The following is a 24622-nucleotide window of genomic DNA, read 5'->3' as shown; positions in this document are numbered from 1 at the left end:
ATGTCGTAAAGTTGACAACGACATGTCGGAGTCTGACAAGGTTGGCCACGTCCTCAAGGGCATAGCGGACGACGCGTTCAACCTGCTAATGTGCCGGAACTGTGCGACCGTCGACGAAATTATTGAGGAATGCCGGCGTTTTGAACTGGCCAAAAGCAGGCGGATTTCAAGATCATTTACTCGACTGCCGAACACCGCAGCGACGTCCTCCTGCGAAGATGGACTGTCCTCCCATCGGCAGTCTTCACCAGCGTCTGAAATTACGCGAATTGTCCGGCGGGAAATCGAAGCAATTACACCTACTCTTCCCGCCAACGGCCACGTCGATTTGCAAGTACCTCAGGTTTGCTTGGTACAGTCGATTGTGCGGGAAGAACTGAGCAATTTGGGCTTCGATGTCTGCGCCGTTGCTCAGTCTCGACCAATTGGCTTCCGTTCAAGGTCGCCGCCTCGCCCCAGGTCACCACCCCAAGAAAGGTCTTATCCACGCTCTCGCAATCCGGCCGAATGGAGAACTGCGGATGATCGGCCGATCTGCTTTAACTGCCGCCGCATAGGTCACGTCGCACGGTATTGCCACAACCATTGGTCTTCGTCCCGAAACCAGTATAACACTGCTCGCCGCACCGATAGCTACCGTCGTTTCCAACCTCCTGAGCCGATCGCCGACAACTACCGCCGGCCTCTGCCCGTCGATTCCTACGCCTGCGATGCCCCTGATACGCAGCACAGCCGCTCACCGTCGCCTCGACGTCACCAGTCTCGTTCGCCGCCAGGACGTCGCCCGTCGTCCCCTTCTCCTCTACGACGACGCCCGACCTCCCCGCTCAATTCTCACCAGGGAAACTAAGCGGTGCAGCTCTTGGAGGTGAAGCTGCATCCTCGGTACCGACCTCAAATCCTCTCCTTGTACTGCCGACACGACGAAATTTGATCGACGTCGACGTTGACGGCCTGACTGTTTCTGCACTTGTTGACACTGGGGCGCATATTTCTGTGATGAGTGCCCGACTTCGTCGCCGCCTGAAGAAAGTGCTCACACCGGCTGCCCCTGGCGTTATTCGTGTCGCCGACGGAAGAAGTCTTGCCATCACAGGAATGTGCACAGCACGCATCACTATCGCCGATCACCCCACATCTGTTCTCTTTGCAGTTATTGAGCAGTGCCCAAATGACCTAATTCTTGGTTTAGATTTCTTGTCCACCCATGCTGCTCTCATCGACTGTGCAACCGGCGTTCTTCAACTTGAACTGCCTCGACTTGGACCTGTGCCGTCCTCACCGTCACACCGCTTGTGCGCTGTTGATTATGTTCGGCTGTCACCGCAAGCCACCACGTGTGTTGCCTTAACGATATCACCAGCTCTTCCTGACGGTGACTACATAGTGTCTCCATTGGTGGATGTGCTCTTGGCTCGAAGTGTTGCTGTGCCGCATACAATCGTGACTATTGTGGACAACTACGTTCAGCTTCCGCTCCTTAACTTCAGTAGTTCGACCCAAGTTCTCCCGCAAGGCATTTCGTTAGCCCACGTTTCCCCACTTGATGCATGTAGCATCGTGGCATTGGACCCTGAAGACTGTTCGTCCCCTACTGCAGCCAGCCGAGCAAACGCACCTAGCGACGAAATCACGATGATGATCGCCCCTGATCTTCTGCCCTGTCAGTTGGCGCAACTTCACCACGTTCTGACTACCTACCGAGATATTTTCGACTTCGATGACCGCCCTTTAGGGCAAACGTCCTTCGTGCGTCATCAAATACATACCGGCGATGCTAATCCTGTTAGACGGCGACCGTATCGTGTTTCCCAGTCCGAACGCCAGGTCATACAACGAGAAGTCGAGAAAATGCTCTCCAAAGGAGTCATAGAGGCCTCTTCAAGTCCATGGGCGTCACCTGTTGTTTTAGTGAAAAAGAAGGATGGCAGCTGGAGATTTTGCGTTGACTACCGTGCCTTGAACAAGATAACCCGCAAGGACGTATATCCGCTGCCACGAATCGACGACGCCCTTGATTGCCTTCATGGCGCGCGATACTTCTCATCTATTGATCTGCGTTCGGGCTACTGGCAAATTTCTGTCGACGACTTAGACCGAGAAAAGACTGCCTTCATCACACCGGACGGCCTTTATCAGTTCAAGGTTATGCCTTTTGGGCTGTGCAACGCCCCGGCAACGTTCGAACGCATGATGGACTCTCTTCTTCGTGGTTATAAATGGTCCATCTGTCTTTGCTACCTCGACGATGTGATTGTTTTTTCCCCAACATTTGAAACTCACTTAACTCGTTTGTCGACCATTTTAGCCGTTTTTCGTCGAGCAGGACTCCAGCTGAACTCGAAAAAGTGCAATTTCGGCCGACAACAAATCACGATCCTTGGTCATCTTGTAAGTGCTGCTGGCGTCCGACCTGACCCTGACAAGATTAGCGCTGTCAAGAATTTCCCTCTGCCTTCTTCAACCAAAGATGTTCGGAGTTTTGTGGGCTTATGCTCGTACTTCCGCCGCTTTATACGCGATTTCGCTACAATTGCACGACCACTAACTGATCTTCTCAAAAAGAACGTGCCCTTCTCGTGGGGCCAAGACCAAGCAGCTGCGTTTTCCACGCTGATCGACCTGCTCATTTCACCACCAATACTGGCTCACTTTGACCCGTCTGCGACGACTGAAGTACGCACAGACGCCAGTGCTCACGGAATCGGCGCCGTCCTCGCTCAACACCAGGGAGGCCAAACGCGTGTTATTGCGTATGCCAGCCGCCTTCTCTCCACATCTGAGCGAAACTATTCGATAACAGAGCGCGAGTGTCTTGCGTTGGTCTGGGCTGTAGCGAAATTTCGCCCCTACTTGTATGGCCGCGAGTTTTCAGTTATTACGGACCACCACGCTCTGTGTTGGCTGTCGTCGCTCAAGGACCCAACTGGTCGCCTAGGTCGCTGGGCTCTACGTCTCCAGGAGTATAACTTCGACGTAATTTATAAGTCGGGCAGGTTGCACCAAGATGCTGATTGTCTCTCGCGTTATCCGGTGGACCCTGCTAGCCTCGCTGTCCATGAAGGCGATTCTTGTGTGCTCGCCATATCTGATTTGCACGACATCGGCACAGAGCAGCGCCGGGACGCAACCCTCAAGAAGGTCATTCAGCGAGTATCTTCAGGACATTCCGACCCTTCTCTCCGTCAATATGTCCTTCGCAACGACATTCTGTATCGTCGCAACATGAAGTCTGATGGCCCGGAATATTTGTTAGTTATTCCCCAACACATGCGTGCCACTATTCTTCAACATCTGCATGACGCACCGACGGCGGGACACCTGGGTTTTTCACGCACCTATCACCGCGTGCGGCAACGGTTCTTTTGGCCTGGCATGTATAAATTTGTGCGCCGTTATGTCGCTGCTTGCGAGCGCTGCCAGCGTCGGAAACGTCCTGCTCTCCGTCCGGCTGGCCTGCTCCAACCTATCGACATTCCCCCGGAACCATTCTTCCGCATCGGCCTCGACTTGCTCGGACCTTTCCCGACGTCCGTGTCAGGCAACAAGTGGATCGCTGTCGCAACCGACTATGCGACCAGATACGCGATAACTCGTGCATTGCCAACTAGCTGCGCTACAGACGTCGCAGACTTTCTCCTAAATGACGTCATTCTGCGGCATGGAGCTCCGCGCCAGCTTTTGACGGATCGGGGCCGCTGCTTCCTCGCAAAAGTTATCGACGAAATCCTCCGGAGCTGCTCTACCGAACATCACCTTACTACTGCCTACCATCCCCAGACTAACGGTCTCACGGAGCGTCTCAACCGAACTCTTACAGACATGTTGTCTATGTACGTCTCTGCTGACCACCGTGACTGGGACGCAATGCTCCCCTACGTTACATTTGCATATAATTCGTCAAGACATGACACCGCCGGCTACTCTCCATTCTTTCTTTTGTACGGCTGCAACCCTGCGTTGCCATTCGACACACTCCTTCCTTCTGCTACTATCCAACCAACGGTGTATGCGCAGGACGCTGCTTCTCGAGCCCGCGTCGCTCGCCAAATCGCGCACACTCGGCTCAGTGCTTCTCAGGCCGCACAAAAAGTCCGCTACGATGACTCGCACCGCGACGTTGACTACCCTGATGACTCTCTTGTCCTACTCTGGACGCCGTATCGACGTGAAGGTTTGTGCGAGAAGCTCCTCCCACGATACACAGGACCCTACAAAGTTCTCCGCAAGGTCACCGACGTCGACTACCTCATCACTCCCGTTCAACCGCACTCATCCTCTGCTACACCATCTACTGATGTTGTTCATGTGTCGCGCCTAAAGCCCTACTATACTGCCAGTCCTGATTGACTTAGGGGCGCCGTGACGGCGCTTTGTTCGCCGGGGGTGATATTACGAGGCAGTGGGCATGGCTCTACCGTCGTGGACAACAGTTCGATGAAAAAGAAGTGGACTCGCCGCGCGAGAGACTGGCAGCTCTGAAGGGTCACTTTGGCATGTAAATATAGGAAATACGCTCATTCCTCTCTTCCGTGTGTTTGCGAGCTCCGTAACAATATGTTGGAAAAACTATTATTCACTGCGACGCGATATAGCGAATGAACCTTTCTTAAGCCCGCTTCCGACCACGTTTTATGCTCTTTTGCAAACTATAATTCAACATTTTTGTTAGTGACAGCACGTAGATTGCCGTTACACTAAATTAACAGCGTATATGATGCATTAAAATTTTTCCGTTTAAGGCGCACGAGTTAAGTTATGTAGCTGTATTAGTCCTTTAAATGCCCAACTTCATTATTACTTTCATTTTATTAAGTGGCTTAGAAAGCTCCATCACGTGAATATTCTGACTAAAAAAAGTTGAGGCTGAACAAAGTCTTGTTTGTCGCTCTTACGTGGGCGGAAATCAAATCAATATATTAAAACATCCATGTGCTAAAACAACATTGCAGTTAAAGCAGCGCACACTCAACCGCGGCTAACAATAACGACATGACCACAGTTTTCTCACTCTCCTGGTTGATGGAGACGCGTAGAAAAAAAAACGAGGAAAAAAGCTCTTTAACCGTTGTAGATATAAAAATCGACCCGCACGGTGGTTCTCACAACGGCTTGTCTTTGGTACCCGGCTTTCCTGTGGTAAAGGTGGGAAAGTAAGTATTTATTGGTGTGAAATAGCAGGTATTCTATGCCACAAATATTGTCTAAACATCAGACAGCCATAACTAAGCACGGTAAAAGATCCCTGCAAAGAAATTTGCAGCTTGGTCAGAAAGCACTGCATATTGATAGTCGAGGCTCCTGAGGACACTCGAACAAGACACCATATTACAACACACAGCCTGCGATTTAAATTAGTCTTCACAGTCGGCTTGAAATCACCCTCTGTTCTCTCGCTAAATGGCGCCATAAACCCGAATGACTGCGCCATCAACCCAAAACACACCGCCGTTGGCTGATTGGAACATCGTGAGGTGCATAGTAACCCTGGTCGCCGCGAGATGCCTCCACGTACCCGAACGCAAGCTCGTGGTCAAATCTAAAGTAAGCCCCACGTTCGAAGAAAAAAAAAAGTACTCCAATTCAGTACGCGCGCTGAAGAACTGGCTTATTTTTTGTCCTCTTATCATACCACCCCCCACCCCGCCCCTCATGAGTAGCTTTCAGCGTGCTCGCTAGTACTACTAAAGGAGAGAAAAAGTGCTTGAAGCGTATGATAAATCTCTGCAACAGACAATTTTCAAAATTGTATAGTTAGCTTTTCTTCTAAGCAGTTTGAAAACGTAGTGATGGTTCGCCGTTTAGCGCAGATAGCCTGTTCAAGCCCAGTTTAGTTACACCATGACGTGGAAAATGTTGAGAAGCCTCTCTTGATATAAGCACTCGCAATAGACAGGTTCCAGCACGTTCAACTGGGACCGCGTCTCCGCTTAAAGCAAAAAGGTGCCGCCATTACTTGTTTAGATATGCAGAGCAGAGAAACGCACTTGCGAATTGTGCAGAGAGTCCATTCCGCTCATACTTGAGAGATTTATGTGGCAGCCTGGCGACAATAAAATCCTACAATGAAGCCATTCGATCATTGTTTAGGAAATTGTTGCTGGGCCCCATTTAAACTTTACCAATAATCGCACAGCTCCCACTCAATAAAAGTATGAGGCAAATTTAGTCGTTCCCTTCAATGATCAGAGGAGGAGGAGGAGGAGGAGGGTGCCCCTCCCAACTTCGCCTTTCCTGTGCGTACGTGTATACGCTTCGATCTCTACGCTATCGCAGAAGTTTAAAATCACAGTTTCAGCGTCACTCGGTGGACCGTCCGTAATGTCTTAGTTTTGTATAGTCGCGGTTGCTTCACAGGGTCTCCGAAAATGTACGCGTTGCATTAAACTTCGTCTAGGCAATCCAGCCGTCTATACATCTTCGTGTGCATTTCCTTCGTGCATCTCTCGAATATTCGCAGCAAAAAACAAAAAAAAAACACAAAGAGACGTAAGTCTTTTTTGCTCGTCATTCTAACGCTGCAGATGCGGAGATAAGTGAAGCAGAATGCTTTTCGAGAAAGTCTTCGAATTAATCAGATTGCTCAACGCGCAAGAGTTGATCCATAGCTGCAGTGGCAGTGTGTAGTCAGAATAAATGAAAAAGAAAATGCTTTTAAAGAAGTTTATAGTGAACATTGCTGCTTTGTAGCTTTATTATTTCACAAACAAGCACGAGATAGAAGCACGGCACACTCACTTCTAGTGTTCATCCTGTATAATGAATTGAAAGACGGCGATTTTAAAACTTGCGGAGCAAACGCTTATAGCAGCCAGCGTTCTTACAACGCAACATCATTTTATCTTGAAAGCAGTGCTCTTATTCTTCCGACATTGTGAAACTTTCTCTGAGTGCTCCTAACATCTTTTTTTTTTGTACGGCACGAAACGTTCACTAGATTGCTGAAAAAAATACAAGCTATTCATCAATTAACACCGCACAGAGTTCGGCCTAGCTGCAGACGCTTGCAAGTTTGGCAATCGCCACAGCGTTCCTAATGTATCACACTTTTATCGGTTACTACTTACTAATCAGAAGAACTTAACGACAGCACGTCTCTTCACGCGGACGTGAATGCTCGAAGGTCTGATTTCACCACGTACTTTGAAAGAAGTTACCGAAAAGAGGCGGCGAATTTAAACTTAGTCGCCTCTGGACATGGCACGCACTTCGGTTTCTCTAACAGCGCAACCCCGAATGAGGGCATCACAAGGAAAGAGTTGAAAATTACCCTTAATGGCAGCAATTCACATCGTGAAAGTTCTTGATACAATACAGATAAACATTAAACGTTAACTCTAACCTCACACTATTGATATATACCTTCTGCCTTTCTAGTAGTCCCTCCGCTATTCGTCTCACTCTGAGTCGTTGTGTAGGGCCCCAATAAACCAAAATTTAAAGTCAAAGCACCAGTTGTCTGGCATGAGTGCCTTCATTTTCTGCTGTAGTTGCTTGTGATTGCCAACGTCTTGAGTGCTAATAGACAGACCGAAGGGAGAAGAGGCACCGAGAAAGAAAGAGTGAAATCAGAGGAAAGAAACAAGGGCAGTAAGCCTGTAGAAATTTCTGGTTGTCTATCTTCTGCTCAAAAGGGGAGACGTGGTGCCAAATGATAAAAAAGAGGACAAAGTATGTAACAATGCTACAAAGTCATCAGACACATCACTGTCCAAAAGCAACAGAATAAGATAATCAGTGAACAGTCAGAATGTGTTATTCAGTGGTTTCTCTAATAAACCGCGGAAAGGTCTCAGAGCTCCTCGCGTTGAAGTCTGGGTATGTCAGTGCACTATAGAATTTTGTATTCTGTAATAGATTGGCTGTCCAGCTTGCCTCGTGTGTCTGAGAAGGCTGCTTTGTCGCACTGCAAGCGGGTGCACTAACACTGAGGGTGCGCGATTGCTTCGCGGCATTTTCAGTTTACACAGTGGGCCATATCAGCCCGTCGCATGAACTAAGCAGCAAGCCCGTATACGGCCGGCATTCCTGATCTAAGAAAAGGTCAACAATACAAGAGGCAGTGACAGTGGTATTAACGGGCAAACGCTATCAGGAGCTGCCTGACGTCATCGTCCTTTCGGCAGAGCACCTTCGTTCACAACGAAGCCTGAATGCTCCAGTTAGGAGAGCCAAAATGTTTGCCTTATTTTTTGTGTGGGTGCTCTTTCAAATTTTACGATGTCATTTCCCGACCAGACCGGCTTCCGGAAATATTTCTACTTCATTAAAATGGCTTGAGCGATTGAAATGATATCAGTGTACGGTGTACATAAATGTATTCACTAGTTATGGCGTTTACGCGACATACAATCCCTCTAAACAAACTGCCCCACTGCGGTGGTCTAGTGGCCAAGGCACTCGGCTGCTGACCTGCACGTCACGGGATCGAATTCCGGCTGCGGAGACTGCATTTCCGATGGAGGCAGAAGTGTTGTAGGCCCGTGTGCTCAGATTTGGGTGCACGTTAAAGAACCCCAGGTGGTCGAAATTTCCGGAGCCCTCCACTACGGCGTCTCTCATGATCATATGGTGGTTTAGGGACGTTAAACATCACATACCAATGAATCTCAAAACAAACTTGAAATCATATGTCTGACGAAGGACTGGAGTCGGAAGTGCGCTAGTTCAAAGTATTCATGGCCAAAGACAAAAAGATAGCGCAAACCACATACGAAAAAAAAATTTGATATGAAAGATTTGACGGCTCCCGTAGGAGGGTCTTACTCGCCATGTTCCTGAACAGTGTTTCGTGCGGTAGTCGAAATGTCTAGCATGTTTAAGCGTTATTCATACTTTTTGGCGTATTCTTTTTACTCTTCACAATATATATACACAATTCCGAAATTCTGTGAAGAAGGAGTGCTTTATGTCACTCTCTTCATGTGCATTAATTGTGTCAATGTGCTCGAGCGCTACAGCGGTATTATAAAATCTATAAAGAGAAGGGCGAAGTTTAACCCCAAAACCCCAGCACTGCCCTCCTGATCCAGACACCCTTTTAATAAGGCTTTTACGATCAGTGCGCCGGGCACTCGCAACATCACCCCCTCCACACTGACTCGCCCTTGCATATGTACTCGCGACGCAACACCCGTTGCAGAATCTGTCAATGTGCCTTCCGCTCTTGGCGACGTTATGCCTTTGCAGTCTCGCAACTAGCAAAAAGACTTCCCGAATCCGAGCAAAAGCTACAGCTAGCGGCACGTGCAAGAATATCATTAGCGGGAAAGAGGCACGTTCAGCGACGGGCAAGGAAACCGACTCACACAAGCCTCCCCCCAAAAAAGCTTCCCAATTAGCGACCATCTGGCTACTTGCTAATAGAGGTCGGCAAACTCGCAACCCCAAACCATTAGCCGGACGTCGACTCGCTATGATGATCGGACCAGCTCCCTGTGCGACCCCCTGCTGTCAAAGCGGAGCCCTTAAGAGACTGCGTCTGTGGCGCGCAGGAACATTTGGTTGGGCCCAGAATGTTCAAACGAGCGGGCCTGCGCACTCGGCCGAAAATAATAAAAAAAAAACAGTCCCGGTTTATCGAAATGCGTCGCTAATGATCGCAAATATTGCAAGCATTACGGTATCAACATTGTTTGCGTACACCTCTCCAGAACTTGACATATGTCTTCCACAAAAGCCACGCCCTATAGAATACGCCAGAACTTCCGCGTTGTCAGAAATAGTGAAAATACAGGGTGAACGGCAGCGTGCACAGTGCTAGAATCTAAAACGCGCAGCGCTGGAATGCAATCGAAGCTGGACAATCCAAACGAATCCACAACGTACCACGGAAAGTGCCCTGCACTTTTTTAAAAATATACCGATTCTTATATTCGCATTTAAAACGCCCCACTAATGTGTACTCAGTATTGGAAAATAGCGTTTACCCTCTGGCAGCTGGCATTGATTTTATGCGAATTCCAAGTAAATTGGAAGCTTCGGTTCCCATCTCTGTGAAGGCGATATTAAATGATGATGCACTTAATGCGCTACTAATATCTCCCGCTCTTTCGAGTGCCGTCTACTGTAGTTAGACTTTGCGTGATCTCAAGAGTACACCGTGGACGTATGAAGGAGGATGGGGGGAATTATTCCTCGCTTGACATAGTCGCTAAATTATCGATGACTGATTGGTGGAGTATATATATACAGCAAAGGCCGATCTCTAACTGTTCGAAAATGTACGTAACTTTCTGTTTCACGAAAGTGTCGCATAATATAGTTTTATATTCCGTTTGACAGCAGACTTGCGACGCATGAGAAGCACAACACGGCAAACGAAAACAAAACTAAAAAAAGACGTTCCGCAATTCTCGAAGATTTCAGAGTACATGTCAAGGTGCCTGCGTTTTCGAAGAACTGTGTTCCATTATTTTTGAAAGAGATGGATTGGGATTTCCCAACTTCGATGTATATCCGTAGTAACGTTGACAATTTCCTCGGCTTCAAGGCAGATGAACAAGGCCAAGAAAAAACAAAGAAACACAGAAAACAGATTAAGTTTCTCGTCATCTTTCAATGCCGACTGGAGCGACGTAAAAAATGTTTTCTTTCAAGAACCCTGGGTATTGCCATGTATGAGCCTGTTCCTTTGTTTTATGATAAACGACCTCTTCTGAAACGGATGATCGATAGTGGTTGTTGGTTCAAATGGAAAGGCAATGTTTTCTCTTTTTTTTCATTCTGGTCACGACAGGGAATACGTCAAAGGGGCAAATACATTGACCGGTGAGACCTATCGGCTTCGCCCCGCCGCGGTGGTCTAGTGGCTGAGGTACTCGGCTGCTGACCCGCAGGTCGCGGGTTCGATTCCCGGCTGCGGCGGCTGCATTTCCGATGGAGGCGGAAATGTTGTAGGCCCGTGTGCTCAGATTTGGGTGCACGTTAAAGGATCCCAGGTGGTCGAAATTTCCGAGCCCTCCACTACGGCGTCTCTCATAATCATATGGTGTTTTTGGGACGTTAAACCCCACGTATCAATCATTGAAGTTAGGAATAAGAATGCTAACTATATAGGTCTGCGAAAAAGTGCTTTCGTATATTTCAGGCAAAGGCTAAGCGGACAGTGGATACAGCAAATAACACAAAAAAGGTGGCTGTCATCTCGTACATACATGGCGTATTACATGGGCTAAAAAAACAAAAAAAGCACGTGAAAGGAACGAGGTGAAAGTAATTTTGTCAGCTTCTTAAAATACCTCCTGGCTTGCGCAGAAAACGCAGCCAAGTCACAAATAAAGCTGGAAGAGCAGCCTTTTAGATCCTTCTTTAAACAGTATCTGCTACAAGCACACGTGCAGGGTACCCACTACGCAAAATATACTAATTTTGGTTTGGTAGGAAGGCGTTCGCCATGCCATCCTTCGTCAGCCTAAGTTAGTGAAAGTCCGAGTATATATACCTCAAGGCAACGCTATAGTGTGAGCCGAAGGCGCACCACCCCACTTGCTCTCATCATCGCTGAGTGCACTGCCGTGTACGTGGTTTAAAAATGCTCTTTATAGCTGCCGACACAGAGCTGTAGGACGCCATTTGGTATTCCCTTTCGTATGCCTCGACGTGCTTCCATCAGAAAGCACGTTTCCGAACCGAGAACCGTACGCGTCGGAAGGAAGACCGCGACCCCAATCGTTCACATAGCTTTCGCGTTTTATCATTTCTTCTCGTGTTACGAGCGTGCGCCGGCTCCCACGGTATCATACGCCTATACGCCATCAAGCAGTGGTCTCGCCGATGCCATTGCATTTATGCGATATATAGGAACGGAAATCGCGTCCACGCGAGTGCCTTGAGACGGACGCGTCGCTGCGTAAGTGATGCGGTCAGCATAGAGATGGGGGAGACGTGTACCTTTTGCTGCAGTGATGTTTGCGGCTTCTCTATTTCTTTGCTTCCCTCTGTTTTCGTGAAGAGTGATTCAAACTGTTGGAAAAGCGGTTGGGAGACAAAGTGAATATTCTGGCTAGGCGTTCGAGACGATTTTTTTAGGCAGGCCGCTGTGTATAATAATGTGTATTGCATTATATAGATATCGTCGCATTGCATTATGACCCTACACGCACCTTTCTTATCCCTCTAAACACACACACACACACACACACACACACACACACACACACACACACACACACACACACACACACACACACACACACACACACACACACACACACACACACACACACACACACATGTGACTTTCCGAAAGAAACGGATTTTTTTTCTATGCGCTCGTTCATTGTTAAACACAGCTGATCAGACAAGATAGGGGTTTTTGTTGGTTCTTAAATGAAGTTTGACGATCATGACCTAAACTGAAAGAAATAAAACTAAACAAAGTGCACTCTTACCATCATTGGGAAAGCCGCAACCTTAGTCCACTTTCAATATAGGTCGAAAATCATTGCACTGTGATTAAAGAGAACAAATAATGTCCCCCATACTTTCCTTGACTTAACTGTCAGTTGGTTTCATTGGTTGTGAGACACGTGTGGCGGCCGATAAGAAAGTCACAAAGTAGAGTTATAAAGTAGAGTAAAATAGTTACACATAAGTACACTCAAAAGAAACCGCTAAGCAGTAGTGTGAACTCGAAGAAAGAAGAACGCTATACCGGAGACGTCTCCATCGGACTAACTTCGCAGCTTTTACACTCCAGCCCGTAAGCTGCAGCAACATCCGACCAGCATGACGATCTATTAACCATTAGAAGAGACAGTCAAGCTAGTTCGTCATTTATGCTTGGGATTGAAAAACAGCGCCAAAATAAAAGCAAGGACTAAAAAAGAGACTACACAAGCGCTGAACTCTCAACTGAAATTTGTTAGAAGTCACACGCGCATACATCAAGCAGCACACGCCATGGTGTGGCGTTGGTGTGACACGTGACTATATATAGGTCAGCTGCTTTATATATGCGCGTGTGCCTTCCAATAAAGGTTTAGTTGCCAGTTCAGCACCTGTGTCGCCTCTGCTTCAGTCCCTTGTCCCCATTTTTGCGCTCTTTTTACATACCAAGCCCGAAGCATTAGACTAACAAATCTGAGCACAATCAAATTGTCTTTCACGTTTATGGCGACTCTTCCTGCTACACTGCAGAGTGAAATCGTATAGACTACTTGCGCCTCAGCACGAACCTTTCTCGTCTCGCTGGCCTTCCTGGACGCACATTCTAGACCTAAATGCCGAGTGTGGCGATTTGTGGGCACAACATAGGGTTATCGCTGTCGTTATATTGGCAACTGCAGGCTGCGCATGATGCAGCAGAACTGATAGCAAAGTATATCTGAACTGGTAGCGTTACTTCCATTGAAAGCCACAGATCCAGCAGTTGACGGCTCGTTAATGCCGTTGCCATCTACGTATGGAGGGGACAACTAACAGCTAAGAATAAATATAAAATAAAATATGACTTCGCAACCGGAAGTGGTAGCGACGTCGTGCATTTGCCCTACACGGCGCGAAATTGAAAATTTCCTCAATTGCTCACTTGATATGTGGGTTAACGTCCCAAAACCACCATATAATTATGAGAGTCAAAAGTCGGGTTCTGCGAAACGTCTTGTTTTTGGTTCCTTGAGAATGAAATAAATGGCAAAGTAAATAACTCACAGCTGCCGACTTGATTGATATGTGGGAGTTAACGTCCCAAAACCACCATATGATTATGAGAGACGCCGTAGTGGAGGGTTCCGAAAATTTCGACCACCTGGGGTTTCTTAACGTGCACCCAAATCTGAGCACACAGGCCTACAACATTTCCTCCTCCATCGGAAACGCAGCCGCCGCAGCCGGGATTCGACCCCGCAATCTGCGGGTCAGCAGCCGAGTGCCTTAGCCACTAGACCACCGCAGCGGGCTTAATTGCTCACTTTTACGTGCCGTTATAAATACGTGATTTTATTGCACCTTATGTCTCGCCAATTGTATGCGCGAGAGAAAAGGAGACAGAGAAGAAAGAATGAGGAAGTGAAGTTGTTTTATAGAGCAAATATTGTACTTGCACTATACACTTAAACACTTGCCGAAGAAATATCAGCACTACTGTTCATGAGCACAATAGTTCGAAATTTCACGCTGGTCAATCCTCTAAAACCACTGCAGCGAGGCACTAGCCTCGAGAATATCACTTTTGCAACCGCAGACTACAACGTGCCGTTGCTTAGAGCGTCGCATTCACCATCAGCAAAAACGAGGGGCACGCCGGCCGTACGACAGCGAAGCTGGGCTGTCACAGGAGCGGCTCTTTACACATTCTGTGAGCTAGTTCCGCTCTGAAATGTCTGGCCAGTCAACATCACATGAACAAACTAAGAGGATGCAGCTTAAATTGAGGACGACGCAGCGAGCAATGGAAAGAAAAATGGTAGGTGTAACCTTAAGAGACAAGAAGACAGCAGAGTGGGTTAGGGGACAAACGGGGGTTAAGGATATCATAGTTGAAATAAAGAAGAGGAAATGGACATGGGCCGGGCATGTAGCGCGTAGACAGGATAACCGCTGGTCATTAAGGGTAACTAACTGGATTCCCAGAGAAGGGAAGCGGGTTAGGGGGAGACAGAAGGTTAGGTGGGCAGACGAGATTAAGAAGTTTGCGGGTATAAATTGGCAGCAGCAAGCACAGGACGGGGTTAACTGGCGGAACATGGGAGAGGCCTTTGTCCTGCAGTGGACGTAGTCAGGATGATGATGACGATGATGATGATGGTGATGATGATCAAATAAACAAAAAAGGTACGTACGAAACCCCTACGCAAAAATGAGCGATACATCATTGACCATGCACCGAACTAAATACACTGCCTCAATACGCCTACCCCCCCCCCCCCCCGTCCAATTAATGGCACTCAACCAAAAATTCAGGCAGTCAACGATTATTTAACCAGATAAACCGTAAAGTAAATTTATAGTTAACTTTGACCTATAATAAATTACGACAACGTGAAAAAAAAGTTATACTGAGATTCTAGATTTCGGTATTTCCCCTCCTCGTCCAGTCGCGCTTCGATCTTCGGCGGGCATTGATGCCTGTGGCAGTAGGTGCGAAATCTCGTCAAACACTCTGGCTGCTTATCACTCTATCAGAATGCACCAATGTAAAAACACGCCTAAATTCCCGTCGGACAAAAGGCCCACAGTTCATACTCGTGTTAATGACAGGCTCACATATCCACCTCACTCTCACGGGCGGCCGCAAAAGTTGGTTGGCCATATTGTTTCAGAATGTATTCCGAAGTGCGCATGTTGTGCTTTGACCATGCACGATCACCCCATTTCATAATATTGTCGTTGCAAACTCATAGCTTTTCTGCTTCTGAAAATACAACCCAAACAAGATCATGAAGAGTCGGTGAAATGGTATAGGACAAAATTGGGTATAGCTTTGTGTGTCACATTCTTTCTCAGCCCGGGTCCGTCGCGCTGTTCGTATACCTAAACAAAATCCCTTCTTCACCAGCCCAGACGAACATTACACCAGCGGCACGACTCGATTTTGTTTTTTTTTTTGCTGCAAATGGAAGAACCTGGGTTCTGCATGTCGACTTGCCATGAGGTTTTAACGAAAACCTCGTCGTCTGGCCCGCATTTAGCTTTTGTCCGCGCAAGCAGCAAAAAACTGTCCTTGGTGTTCCCTATGACGCTCGCAAGAAAACCTTGCGCCATCTTCGTCGACCGTCTAAAGCGAGATAAGCCGAAACACCTACTCATTCCAGTCATGCCACGTGATCAATCTCTTATCGCAGTCGCTGTTACACTCCCTACATACCACAGTCTAGCTAGTGAATGCCTTAGCAACAGAGAACGCGACATGATGCCTTACATTATTGAGGCGCTGTCTGGCCGATTGTCACGTTATTCGCAGAGCTATCATGGTACACCGTGCTCGATATAACGGCTTCACTAAACGGTTCTATTGCACTGCATATTTTCACATGCAAAACAAGTTTTTCTTTTTCACTGTCAGGACTTTCAGCGTATAAAACAATCTTACTGTCAGCCTTTCCATCATTTCCATCATTCGGCAATGCCGTGCCTTGGTGCATGCAATCATTCTAGAATGGGTTGCCAAGCTTTGTTTTTTTTTTCACTCACTCCGTTTCTGATGACACAAGTGCATTGCGGCCTGAACCACATGCGAGTGCCCGAAATCAGGCTCAAAATCACCGCAATACTGTACAAGCGAACAGTCAGCTCAGATTTCAGTAACCGGCGAGTCCGTTCACCCCTTCTTTGTAGCGCGTGCGTTACTTCCGTCGCCACTCAGAAGTTCAGCCGCTAAGGAGTGCAACCATCGGGCCGTGTTCCAAATAGTGAAGATCACCATAATATCGCCTTTGGTGTGCGCACTGGTGTGATGGTGAACAAGTGCGGGGACTTTGTCGCTCTCGTTCAATAGACGTTCCAGGATGCACCACACGCAGAGCGACCCATTCACCGTATGTGACAGTCTTCGAATATGGTCCTTGGCCCACGAACGATTTAGTGTATCTACGTGGCATTATGCTTTTCATGTATAAATCCCTTGAGAAGCACACACGCTATAGGACTATAGTTGGTAACCCATCCTATACGACGGTGGTGCAGGATGGTCTTCATTTAGTGGTATCGTCTTTTCGTGCACCACCGTTAAGATATAAACCGCCCCTATCTTCTAAAAATCAACCTAATTATTTAATTTAGTGCAGTCTGCTACAAGCCCTCTTCCTTGAAGGCCCATACTCGTCAATCGCATATGACGGACTACTATTTCCGACTCACAAGTTGCGAATGCTTGCGACAGTACGAGAAGACGGCCGGAATACGGTGCGCCGTTTGCAATGCGTGTAAATGTTTCCGCGAAGCCAACCCGAGCTGGCTATGGGCAAACATTCGTTACCGTCAATAGATTTAGGCCCCACGTTGAACCCCACATACCAATCAAGCCGTCAGCTTGACACTGACGCTTATTTGGCGAACCTATCGCATTTTTCAGAGGATTACGTCACCGGTGATAATATGCATCCTCTGATGACCTCCTGACCTCTGTCTCCATGGATGCAAACGCGCTCACACTTATCTTCACTGTAATACCACGACCCTTTTCTCACAGCTTGATTCGAAAAAGAATATTTTTAAGAGCGAGTCTCTTTCACCCGTTCGTCCCTCGTAGTAGTGCATAACATGTCTTACGCTTTGACCTGCAATGCGGTGCCGGTGGGAGATTTCTTCTGTGCGTTGTTGAACAATAAAAAATTCACAGCGTGCGCGTTAACTAAAAGCCGAGTTCTCCTGTCTCTCAGTCACCATTAGCAGCCATTGGCATGTACATTGAGCACTATCTGACAAGAAAGAGTTGCTACTCGCTGGGCGTAACCTCCTTGGTTTTAGAAAAGTTTAGCGAGCGTTGTACCACAGTGCCATCAAAACAGTGCACTATTATATAACCTGAACACGAGGTGGTTAACGGTGGGAAGTAAACACGAAGCGCAAGCCGTAAGAAAGTGTGCGTGTGCCTCCTCTCGTTCAGTCCTTGGAATGTCCGCTGGATGGCGGTGCTTCGATATGCGGAATATATGATGAAAAGATGCGAGATGGTGGTACTCAGAGTGTTGACTAGATGGACGAACGGACACACAGGCATATGCATGGACGGACGCATGGATGGCTGCATGGACGGATGGACGCATGGACGGACGCAGGGGCGGATGCATGGACGAACGCAGAGATGGGCGCACGGATGGACGTGTAAGCGCATGAACAGACGCCTACACGGACGGGCGGATGGACGCACGGACGGTCACACAGGAAGGACGGAAGCAAGAACGAATGGAAGGACGGATGCTTCACCCCATTCTCCATCATTCACCCCGTGGATACGCTGCCTTTTTTTTTTTTTTTTGCAGCACGAAGCAAAATTAGTCATTTTCCGCACTGTAGCACGTAATCTTCCAGACCAAAGCCAACACGTTGAAGAACCTCAGGTGGTCGAAATTTCCGGAGTCCTCCACTACGGCGTCTCTCATAATCATGGTTGTTTTGGGACGTTAAACTCCACACATCAATCAATCAAATCAAAGCCAACACATCACTCGTTATAACAGTTCCGTCGACTCGAAAAAAAGCGTTTGCGAGTAAATAGGGAGTTTCGGAATAGCGTACGCTAAGTTAGCTGGCTTTATGGTCGCCCGTTATTAGCGAGTTCTCAAATAGCGTACCGCAAAGCTTTGCGTTGTGGCCGCTGCGCATGCGTCATAACGCTAACTGTCGTTACCGTCTGCAGTCTGCCGGCAATTAATAGGAAGTTTTAGAATATCGCACCGCGAGCCCTTGTGGTGCGGTCGCTGCACTGCACATGCGTCGCAACGCGAGCCGACGTTTGCGTTCGCGGACCGCACGCAGAAAATCCGAAATTGCATGCGGCGGTGGCGGCCCGCATGAGGCCCGCAAGCGCTGGTTTCGAGGCTACGGTGTCACTGAGACCATGCGATGTGGTTTGCAGCAGGGCAGACACTATTCTGAAACTCATATTCATATGACGCCCGCAATGCCCGCAGCGCTTGCAAACGGTATTCTAAAGCTCTATATTCTCAAACTGCGCGCGGTCAGCAAAGCCCGCAAAACACCTTGCGGTAACTCGAGCGTGCGTCGTCTTTTTCGGTGTACAAACGTTATTCTAAAATTCATATGACACTTATACTCAAACGCTACGCCCGTGAGTCTAACGTACGCTATTCAAAAACTCTCTATTTCCTTCACTTAGCGGAAGCGGTTCACGTGCAATGCATGCGCAGTGGCACGACACGCTAAAGCAAAGCATTGCGTACGCTACCCGAAAACTTCCTAATCTCTCGCATATTTTTTTTTTTTTGCAATAGATGGCTGTTGTGATACGCAACAATAAAAGCATCATCCACATTTCCAAGTCATTGCTAATGCTCAAGCTCGTGCAAAGAGCGCTCGTCCAACTTACCACTTCGATGTATCCATCCATTCGTAAATCCATTCGAAAATCTTCCAACATCAAGAAGAAACAGGAGGTGCACTGAATCAGTACAACTAATTCGACAAACAGCTCATTAAAAACGCACCTCATTAGTACCAGACAAACCTTACATCGTGGCATCTGTGACGATCGAGCTCCAGACACGTCTGCGACTGCTGCGCAGCAGTGGCGGTACTGGCCACGATGTCTATCGGGTTCCTTATCGGCAAGGGCTGATTCGTCACGCCAGCGCCGCCAGAAGCGCCGAATATTGCCTAACATTGCACGCTGTCGATTGCCCGGCGTTGCGGTGGTGCCAAAGCGCATGCGCATGGATGCGCGGACACAAGAATACGGTCTGGAGTTCCGACGCGGCGTTGCACATGGCGATAGGACGTGTTCTGTTCCCCGCGGCGACAAATTGCGCCCATTGCCAACGGCTGAAACTCGCTACGCCTAGACGCTGGATCGAAGAGCATCCACTTTTGACAAAAATAGGACCACGCTTGCGGCCCGAATGTGGAAGTGAGAAGAACGTTCGAGTTCCGTAGACATTCCGACGAAAAAAAAAGAAACAAACGAAAAAGAAAAAGGCGACAAGATCGCCATCACCTGCATGTCTCTCAGGTTTCTTCAGGTCGCCAAATGCCGTCATGAGAAATAGGTAAGTCAGGCACAATTTAAATATTCGGATACTTTTCTTGTTCGCGATTGTGGTGAGTGCAAAAGGCTACACTTTATAAAAAAATGCGCGCGCACGCGCGTGTGTGTGCTTGCGAGTGTGCACGTGTGTGTGCACGCGAGTGTGCGCGTGTGTGTGTGTGTGTGTGTGTGCGTGTGTGTGTGCGCGTGTGTGTGTTGTGCGTGTAATCACGCGCGTGTGTGTGTTGTGCGTGTATGCACGCGCGTGCGCGCGTTTGTGCGTGTGTGTGTGCTTGTGTGTGTGTGTGTGTGTGTGTGTGTGTGGGCTTGTGTGTGCGTGTGTGCGTGTGTGCGTGTGTGTGTGTGCGCGCGCGCGCGCGCGTTTGTGCGTGTGTGTGTGTGCGTGTGTGCGTGCGTGTGTGCACGCATGTATGTGTGCGTGTGTGCGTGTGTGCAAGTGCGTGTGCACGCGTGTGCCCACGTGTGTGCGCGCTTGCGTGCGTGTGTGTGCGTGTGTGTGTGTGTGTGCGTACGTGTGCTTGCGTGTGTGCGTGCGCGTGTGTATGTGTGCGCTTGCGTGTGTGTGCGCTTGCGTGTGTGTGCGTGCGTGTGTGCACATGTGTGTGCGCGCGCGCGTGTTTGTGTGCGTGCGTGTGTGCGTTTGTGTGTGTGCGTGTGTATGTGCTTGTCTGTGTGTGTGTGTGTGTGTGTGTGTGTGCTTGCGTGCATGCGTGCGCACGTGTCTTTTCAATGCGATATCCATCCGGGGAACAGGTTTCTAAAACAGAAGCCAACTTACAAATACAAACATCAATTTCCGGCTGATCAAGTGGTTTGCCGCGGGTAAAATACAAATACTTGTCTCAGCAGTGACCCACCGCGACTGATTAGCAGGCAAGCTGCCACGCTGCTAAACTCGAGGGCGCGGATATAATATGAGGTGAGCGCGCACGCTCACGTTCGAATTATTCTTTCCTCACACTGCATTTTCTACGTGGTTACATTTCCGCTTCATTTGTTAATGGTGACAATGATTGGGCTCTCCACCCCGAAACCACGGTATAATTACGAGAGAGATAGAGGGGAAGAAAAAGAGACGAAAGGCAGGGAGGTTAACCAAGCTGGGCTCATGAAATTTCGACCATCTGAGGTTCGATAACATGCTTCTTAACCTTCACCCGGGCACTCTGACGTTTGGTCCCATCTAAATATGGCCTCATCACCCGGGTATTGAACTAGTGCCCGGAACTTCGTTTGTTTGAATTGAGACTTGAAATGCAAAAATGACTTCAAGCCATATCAAGCTTGTGTGCAGTACTGACTTTCAATACCGTCCATTTCGTGCTGATAAGTGCCAGCGCCGAGTTGTGAGGGTATTCGAACTAAGAATGCCGGTGAAGTATTCGCAACTTTATAAAGTAGGTGCCAGAGGGACGAGCTGTCAGTTTAGAAGCTACGTTATTGATTCTCATTGCGAATTGTGAAGTTTTTAAGATAAGCGACTTGAGATATCTATGCACATTGCTGCAGTCACTGTGTATGATCTAACGACACTGTCAAACCATCTGCAAATGACGATGCATGCACACCCATTCTCTGGGAACGTTGAAATGAAAGGGGATAGTCATGACAATCGCATGGCACTTGCCGTTGCTGGTGGCAGCAGCTGCCTATGCAGTCATTTATACATGCGACTATTCTATAGGTACGACAACTATGTCACTGATTCAACTTGTCGCTCTTGATTGATATGTGGTGTTTAACGTCCCAAAACCACCATATGATTATGAGAGACGCCATAGTGGAGGGCTCCGTAAATTTCGACCACCTGGGGTTCTTTAACGTGCACCTAAATATGAGCACACGACCCTACAACATTTCCGCCTCCATCGGAAATGCAGCCGCAACAGCTGGAATTCGATCCCGCGACCTGCGGGTCAGCAGCCGAGTACCTTAGCCACTAGACCACCCCGGCGGGGCCATCTTGTCGCTCTTCAGATGGAGACGGTGACTCAAAGGCGAGCCGTGGAACCTCAGTTCAAGAGTCCAAGTTGACTTTGGTGAGTAAAGAACCCCATTGTTTGATAACGTCGATATGACAGGTAGTTTGGGTTTTACGTGCCAAAACTACTATATGATTGCGAGGGACGCCATGATGGAAAGATCCGGGCCTGTTGAAATGCGGCCGCCGCCGTCGGAATTCAATCCGGTGATTTCGGGGCCAGCGTTCTACTACCATAAATACTAACCCTCGTGGCGTGTACGGCTCGATTCGCGGGCCGTCTGATGCACGGAGTAAGCAAAACGCTTTTGTTCACTCCCGCACCGCGGCGCGAGCTGCAGCTCACAACACGTTTCGTAATCTGACCACCAACATCAGAAAAGCAATGCAATGTAAGAAATACAAAAAAAGTCGTGTATTATTGAGAATGTCATTTTCGAAGGGGCCAATTAATCTTTTTCACTGACGTCTACGTCGTGACCCACGGAATGTTCTCCTGTTATGACGTTTTCCATTTATCACGTGGTTGAAAACCGAAACAAAACAAAATGGTAATATGATGATATCAAACTGTCGAATGCCTTGCCCGGCATTCTCAGCAATGAAGTGCATAGCTGTTGTGAGTATAAGTACGGTATTTTTATACTTTTCTTTTTAATCTTTGCTTTTCACAGTAAAACGAAAAAGTTTATACCTCATATTGTTTCGCTACTCGGAGTCAGTGCCGCGTCTGGCACCACGTCTACAATTTTTCAACATAATCGCGACATAAATCTTGGTCATCGAGTTCAATTCATCTCTTGTTCGGTCGCTGCGCGCAGCACCTGTCGAAACTTGGCGGAATTGCCACCGCGTTATGTGTTGCCGTGTCGCTCGCAGTTCTTTTTTGGTTGCGCTTGTGACGCCTCAAACATCTCGTACATCACCGGTCGAATCCATTTGTGAACGGGTTCTGTCTGATTCGAGGAAAAAGTTGAAGCAACAGAACAAACATACAAACAAGGTTCGGAAATTCGTAGGCGTCCTAGCGAAGACGAATTGAAGGTTGTCGTTTCATGTGGGGAAACTTTATGAAAACTTATGTCTGGGCTAGAAGTTCCTCCTGATATATCTTTTTTCTCTTCTTTCGTTTTCGCGTAACAGTGCTTTAGAGACACGCACACCCTTATGGAATAGACCGAGTCTGTTTTATAAAGGTCGCATTCTTTAAAGCAAACTAATTATCATCGCACCATGATTATTGAGAAATGAGACAATGATAGCAAAGAAAGTATAGAGGATGTTGTTATTAGTAATTGTAACGTGTATACGTGAATAATGAAAAGCGGGCGACAAGGTGACTTGCCGCTGGCAGAGATTAGACCAGCCACCTTCACTCAACGCGTCTTAATGCTTTACCGACTGTGCTAGAGTTTACCGCGATGGTCATCCGGCCATCATTTGGTTATGTATTTGCATTTCAACGCATGAGTGCTAGTTAGCGCCGTTAGTAGCCACAATGACGAATGTGGGACACTTTTTTCTGTCTGTAGGCGGCATGTAGCAGGTGGTCCTACTGCGAGCTAGCGGCTGACCAATAATTTTTCGCATATCACCTGATGGCATCGTCGGCCAGATTGAGACCTTCGCGATGAATTATGAAAAGATCTGAAAATTTAAGAGCTCGTTTTTTTAGGCCCAGTATGAATGAGAAATAAGCAATGATGCCGACGAAAGTATATAGGGGTTGTTACCAGTATATTGTAATGTCAATGCGATGAAGGAAAATCCCACCAAAAGACAACTTTCCGCTCTCACAGACCAAACTTAAAACCAACAAGACTACAGCGGCAGTCATCCCACTGTGTAGCAAATTACCTTGGTCAGGCCCTACGAAGTGCTCTTCTTCTTCTTCGGCCTCTCAATTCGCCGCGGTGTACTAGTGGACAAGGTGGCGGGATCGAATCCCGGCTGCAGCGGCTGCATTTTCGATGGAGGCAAAAATGTTGTAGGCCCGTGTGCTCAGATTTGGGCGCACGTTGAAGAACCCCAGGTGGACGAAATTTCCGGAGCCCTCCAGTAGGGCATCTCTCATAATTATATGCTGGTTTTGGGACGGTAAACGCCACATATCAATCAGTCAATCTTCACCCTCTATTGCCCATTAGGAGGGGTTTTTTTTTTTTTTGCTTTGAAGAACACTGGCGCACACACACTACACGCTTCACCCATGCCCAGTTTTTCTCTTTGATGATGCCATGGAGCGTGCACGCTTCTCTTAGCGGAGAAGTCAGACACGTCTCTCGGAGGTTTTCGTTCTGGCAATACCTGTTGTGCCGTCTCGTATAATCCAAAGCCCCGCCGAAATTTCAGAACGCAACACTGGGAAATGGAAAAGGCGAAATTCATTACCTCCCAAAGGTCGAGGTCAAGGCCCACCGTCGGCGTCTATTTGTCAGAGCAACACTTGGTGCTCCTCTGATATGACGTCACGAGGAGGGAGAGCGCGTTGTTAAATTAACGGTTGCCTTCGGAGCAAGCTTTCTGCTGTTTCTTTACCTCGCTCTATTCAGTTCTACGTGCTCTGCAAATCCCGCTTTCACTGGAAAGCATGCTGTCCCGCATGTCTTCCCGGATCCGTCAAAAGCATATCGCGTCCCCCGACCGAACGATAACGTTTCGCTGACCACTGACTCGCAAAATGAGCTTATCTCTTCCACGGCTCCATCACAATCGCCGTGAAAGATGGACGGTCTGATAGATTATCGGAATGTGCGATTTCGAGGCACCCGTGGTAAAGAAGCTCGTTTGGTACCTGACCGCCGTATTTTAGAACCTCCCTTCACTCAACGCTTCGCCTTCACTTGAGAAAGCCGATAAAAGCACCATCTCTAGGTACGGCAAGTCACGGCATATCAGCAATAGTCAGCTGCGATTCTTGAGCAGCGCAGCGTAATTTTTAGCCGAGTGGTGGCGCAGCGTTCAACTCTGTCACG

At 48.1% G+C, this 24622-nt stretch overlaps 1 protein-coding gene across 3 annotated transcripts in view; it reads right to left on the bottom strand.

Moving 5' to 3' along the window:
* LOC142774620 (beta-galactosidase-1-like protein) overlaps window positions 1-19225 on the bottom strand; it is a 128160-nt gene extending 108935 nt beyond the window's left edge. Inside the window, exons 1-2 of one of the 3 annotated variants that reach the window (XM_075875201.1) lie at window positions 19110-19184; window positions 18992-19032 (exon numbers count right to left, since the gene is read on the bottom strand). The gene's annotated coding sequence lies outside the window, so the exon portion shown is untranslated. Of the gene's footprint in view, window positions 1-18991 lie in introns of all 3 variants that reach the window. The other 2 variants (XM_075875200.1, XM_075875199.1) reach the window with 2 other exon arrangements.
* Window positions 19226-24622: the final 5397 nt, after the last annotated feature.

This window comes from Rhipicephalus microplus, chromosome 10 (assembly GCF_043290135.1).
Source record: "Rhipicephalus microplus isolate Deutch F79 chromosome 10, USDA_Rmic, whole genome shotgun sequence".
Classification (NCBI taxonomy): domain Eukaryota; kingdom Metazoa; phylum Arthropoda; class Arachnida; order Ixodida; family Ixodidae; genus Rhipicephalus; species Rhipicephalus microplus.
This window is presented reverse-complemented; position numbering and strand designations above follow the sequence as displayed.